We start from the raw sequence: 6,000 nt of genomic DNA, 5'->3' as shown, positions 1-6,000 counted from the left end.
AATTAAGTAGGCTAATCTTTGTGGGTTTTCTTTTGTTTTATTTAGACTTATATATTCTGAATAATTACTAATTAAAGATTCTTTGATTTTTCTAAAAGCTTTCCTATTTTTAAATGGTCTTCGCATAATTAATTTAATAATTTATAGGTAAATCTAATAATTCTAATTCTAATTCTAATTCTAACATATATCTCACTTCCGTATCTTTTGAATTACTGGGCTTTGATACCATTAGTGGGAGGATTTCTTTTTTTGTGTAGTGAATTTTGATTGATTTTTTTGTGATCGATACACGAGTTTTAAGTAGAAGTACCCATACTTTGGTTTGAATCCTTTTTTTTTGTTTAAATAAAAATTAAGTCAATTTAGTCAATTTTTAATTATTTAAATAAAATAAAAATAAATGTAGTACACATTTATCAATATGATTATTGTTTTATTTTTATTTTTTTAAAAATTAGTAATGGTATTTATCTCTTTTTCCCTTCCATTAGAAATAAATTTCATTAATAGTTGCTAACTTGTAATCCTGAACTATCCTTTTTTATTATGATGACTACAAATTCTTGTAATTAGGGATAATATCTTAGGATATATTATTTAATTAGGTGAATATAGTTTATAAGAAATATAACAATAGCTTGGTAAAAATCTCATAATTTATTTTTACATAAATTGACTTTGAGTCATATATTTCTTTTAAAAAAGTGTTTAAGCCTAAACCTATAAGCCTTTTAAAATAAAATAAACAGTAATGATTTTTTGATAAAAAATTATAAAAATTATTTAAATTGTTTACAATAATTGATACATATCTATTTCATATAATTAGTTATAAGATCAGTCAATTCAATTATTATTATATTTTAAAAATTAAACTTAAATCACATAAAACTAAAAAAATATAATAATATATTTAATTAATTTAATTTTTATTCAACTCACGATGGATTAGAAAATTATGGCCTACACATGAATTGATCTAGTTGATGAAAAAAATGAGAAAAAAAGTGGAAGATAATAGCCACGGGAGAAAAAGAAGTGTTTATATTGAGAAGAAAACAGGTTGGAGGATTAGTCGAATTTTAATGTGGGTATCGGACACCAGATGAAAAATAAAATGCGATAAGAAGGTGTCTCTCAAGTTAAAGGATAAATTCTATAGAGCTACGGTCCGGCCGACCATGTTATATGGGGCAGAGTGTTGGCCTGTTAAGAATTCTCACGTCCAAAAGTTGAAGATGGCAGAAATGAAAATATTGCATTGGATGTGGGGATTTACGAGGGCTGACAAAGTCAGAAATGAGATTATTCGGGAGAAGGTGGGAGTGGCTTCGATGGAGGATAAGTTGCGAGAAGTGAGGTTGAGATGTTTTGGCCACGTGATGAGAAGGGGCACGGATGCCCCAGTTCGTAGGTGTGAGAGGTTGGCCTTGGAGGGTTTCAAGCGGGGTAGGGGTAGACCGAAGATGTACTGGAGAGGATTGATTAGACGTGACATGGAGCAGTTACAGCTTACTGAGGACATGACCCTCGATAGAAAGGTTTGGAGGAAGAGTACTAAGTTAGAAGGCTAAGGTGTGTGGTCGAGTCGTAGTCTGTAAGTAGGAGGATTACACGTAACTTGGTTGGTAGTTCTAGATTTGGGGGAGGAGGGGTCTTTGGTTAGGTAATTGCACTACTTTTGTGTGGATGATGCTTCTCTGTTATTTTATCATTTTGCTCGTCTTTTGGTTTACGGTCCTTCGTCTTGAGCCGGGGGTCTATCAAAAACAGCCTCTCTACTTCCTCTGGGGTAGTGGTATGGATTGCGTACATTTTACCCTCTCCAGACCCCACTATATGGGAATATACTAGGTTTGTTGTTGTTGTTGTTGGAGGAGGAGGAGGATTGAGATTTGAGATTATAGGGTGGGTCCTACGTTAAATATTTTTTTTTGACTCATTACACACTTTAAAGAAAAGAAATTAGGACATAAATTGTACTTTACTTTTCATGTTTATCAATTAACTTTTTAAATTCAATTACATTAAAATAAAGTCAATTAAGTCTCTTGAAATTCATAACCGAAAAAGTGTAAAGAACAAAAAAATTGAAAGAAATTTCTAACACGTCTCTTAAAAAATAAACAATTCACTTATTTTAGATATTAATAAATAACTCAAAAATTTATTTATTTTAAACTAGAGAACGTATTCAATTTTGTGTGGAGCCCACAATCCACTTTCAATTTCTTGCACAAAATTATAGGTTCTCTCTCTTTTTGATAATTTTAAATGGACAAAATGGGTTCCACAATCTATGTGTCAAAAATATAATGGAATATCATACAACTTATGTCTTCCATGTAATAAGTGAGTCTCACTCATTGTAAAAATTTTCCACAGCCTTTTTTTCTTTTATGTTTTCTTGGAGTATCCGACATTTCAAGCTTATTAACCTGACTAATTTGATTTTGTGCCATAATGCCTATTTAAGAGCAGATGGGGCTGAGGAAAACATTAAAGCGCTCCTATCGAATGGTCCTTTAAGCTTAATCTTGAACCTCTAGCGAAGAATGGAGGGACTCTTTATCATCTCACAACACCATTAATTGATTAGACATCACCTAGACCTTTCTTTAATTAAACATACTAATTAATGCACTCCGCTTCTAAAAAAATATTCATTTTCTTTATACGTTTGTGTTCTTCTCCAATTTCTTTTCTGAACATTGACCATGGCCTCAGCGTTGGTTTATGAGTATCGTACATTCTATAATACTCAGATCTGATTGGATACTTTTTTATCTAGAAGTTAAATAATTTACATGATCCAGTTATCTGGAGTTATCGTTATGGCTGGTAAAGAGTAGAATATAAGGCCAACTATTTTTATGTGGCACAAACTTGTTTTCAAAGAAAATTCATCCATCCATTTACCTGATTTGAGCATCAAAATGTCTACTTTATTTAGGTAGATTTGTCCTATCTGTAGACCAAAAAGTATCTTTAAGAAGAAGACTCCATATATAAAATGTCCTTCAATTATGTGAAATAGTGCAAAATAGTGCCCCATCTACCTATCGGGCCGGAAATGCCCTTCCATCTATCAATTGAGGGCTATTTTACCTTTTTTTTTTAAGGATAAATTACACAATATCCCTTGCCTTTTTACAATTTACATTAAATCTCGATTTTCAAACTCTTGATACATATCAACAAAACTCCCACATCCTATTTTTACTCTACCATTAATTCATGCAAGATATTTTTTTTAAAGATTATCTTCCCTAAAATCTCTCCCAAATTATAATTAATTAAAACATCTCCCTTTCCGACTTTCTCTCCTCCATTAACGCATGTAAATCTATTTTTTCCACAATTTTCTTCCCTAAAATCTCTCCTAATTTTTTTTAACAAAAATCAATTGATATATACATAAATTTATTTAGTTATTGATACATGTTTATTCTTTAATGGTGATTCATATGAATGATAAATATGATATCATTATATGAGTATTATAGTGATTCATACGATAAATACAGTTTGTATGATTTTAATGAATGATACATATGATATTTAATGGGTGATACATATGATATTATGGTCATTCATATGGTAGATACAATTATTTTTTAAATTATTGGGTGATTCATATGCTATTAATGGGTGATACATTTTATTCATACTGGAGGAGAACGGAGCAGCCATCCCCATCACCGGAGCTCACTATTCCGATGAACCAGCGGCGGTCCACTAAAATACGACCCACTCACCACAGAAAACCCCATAACAACCTACCAAAAAAAACATCCCACCGATGTCACCAATAGCCCACCAAAAGTGACCCCTTCGCATCAATTCCGACGAAATTTTCTAATTTGAATCTCCGGTGACGAGTGATACTTCATATTTGAAAATTGGTCAAGGGAAATTGCGGATTTTCGGTATATAAAAAATCCAGCTTATAACTGATTGAGTGTGATTTGCTCTGCATAATAAAACAAAATCCGTTACTTCCTAAAATAAATATTTAGTCAGTTTTAAATTTATAACTTTGTATATGTATCACATTATAACAAATGTATCACAATTTTAAAAAATCGGGATATGATGTAATTACTCAAATAGTTGGGATGAAATGTCATACTTCCTCCGTCCCATTTTATGTGTCGCTATTTCCTTCTTGGTTCGTCCCAAAAAGAATGTCACTTTTTCTTATTTGGTAACTATTGAATGACAACATTCTCATTTTATCCTTAGTGGGTCTCACTTATTAAGAAAAGATAACTAAAAAGTAAACATTAAAATAACTTTTAGAGGGGCAATTTTGTAAACTTTACAAAGTCATCACTTATTTCTTAAATTCCATGTCTGATCAAATGACGACACATAAAATGGGACAAGTAGTAGCACTTAAACATTTAGGGATTTATGTAAGTTTTTTTTTTTTTTTTAACGGATCAATCCAACCCTACTTCGTTATAATGTGTCTTTTTTTATTGGACAACTAATAATTAATTTAATTAATTAATTTTATATTTAAAACCATAACCCGCCCCAACCTAATAACCCGACCAGCTACCCACCTAAACCAAATAACCATGGGAAATGCCTAGACACAAGCATAGGAAAGTAGGATCCATCCTCAAGATCACAAGCATCTTTATTGATAATTGGGTTGATCTTTCTAAACTTTATCCAGAAACAACAAGGCAATCTATGAATTGAATAAGGAAAAACACATTGCAAAATGAAGTGAGTTTCGCAAGGGAAGGAGTAATATAATCGCTCTAAAAGAAATCCACGACCATATAAGTTCATTGTAAAATGCTTTGCACCTCCCAAGGATTCACCAGATTTAAATGCCACTGATTGAAATAAGCAAAGATTTCAATAAACAAAGCCACCACTGATATAGCAAGAAAAACTCTAATAAATCTAGACAATTTCCCTCTGTATTTTGGCTTTTCATCTCTCTCATTTGATAAAGAAATAGGTTTCTTGACAGATGCAAAATCATGTACAAATTACCTATTAGCCATCCATGGGATACAACCAAGTCTCCTTTGTGCTTTAAGCAGGAACGCTTTAGTAAACCTCTTAGGATTTGCAGCCTTGTTTTTATCCCCAAAAGTTGATGAATTCAAATCATTGACCGCAAGTAATGAAATGCCTTTAGGATTCTCCATGGGGACAACTACAGAACTTGGTGCCATTATAGTCCAAAATAAATCAAAGGGCAAAACCCCCCAGATGAGTAAACTCACAGTCAAATGCAGTTGCACAAGTCTTGTATCTCCCATAAAATTATTTGGTTTGGGTGGATAGTGGGTCGGGTTATTAGGCTGGACCATGTCAGGATTTTACAGGTAAATTTAATTATTTTAATTAATTATGAAGTGGAGTCGGATTGATTCGTTAAATAAAAGGGCAAATAGCCCATTAGGTAGACGGAAAGAATATTTCAGGCCCAATAGTGAGATGGAGATCATTTTTGCTCCATTTCACATAGTTGAAGGACGTTTTAGGCCCTTTTTTGTATATATTATAGTCATACCATTAGTCCAAGAACAATAAAGAAAGAGCGAAAATGAAATGAAGTGTAGGCTATCATTATCATTCATATGGGTTGTGGCAAATAGGGTGGTGCCTTTAGTTGCAGCAATCGATCACCTATTTGACTCTTCTGCTATGTCCCTGTGGCCTTTCACTTATTCTTCTTTTTATATATGACGTGTTGTTAATTTGAACAAGTTTGCATGTGCTTTGAATAATTCATCACACTTATTGTTATAGTTCACACAAGTTCAAGATAAAGAGAACCGACATGTAAATATCAGCCAGGGTAATAGATGGACACAAAATAGATTACTTTCTGAATATGATCGGGACATTTTAACTCTCTAGTCTTCAATTGGCAGCTTATAGCCACACTGAATTACTAGTAAAACAGTACAACTAAGTCGAGGACATGTGAGTGTTCATAACACTATAAGAGAAAATGAAAGAAGC

Source organism: Capsicum annuum, chromosome 5 (genome assembly GCF_002878395.1).
Source record: "Capsicum annuum cultivar UCD-10X-F1 chromosome 5, UCD10Xv1.1, whole genome shotgun sequence".
Classification (NCBI taxonomy): domain Eukaryota; kingdom Viridiplantae; phylum Streptophyta; class Magnoliopsida; order Solanales; family Solanaceae; genus Capsicum; species Capsicum annuum.
The sequence above is the reverse complement of the archived record's forward strand: the minus strand, read 5'-3'. Positions refer to the sequence as shown.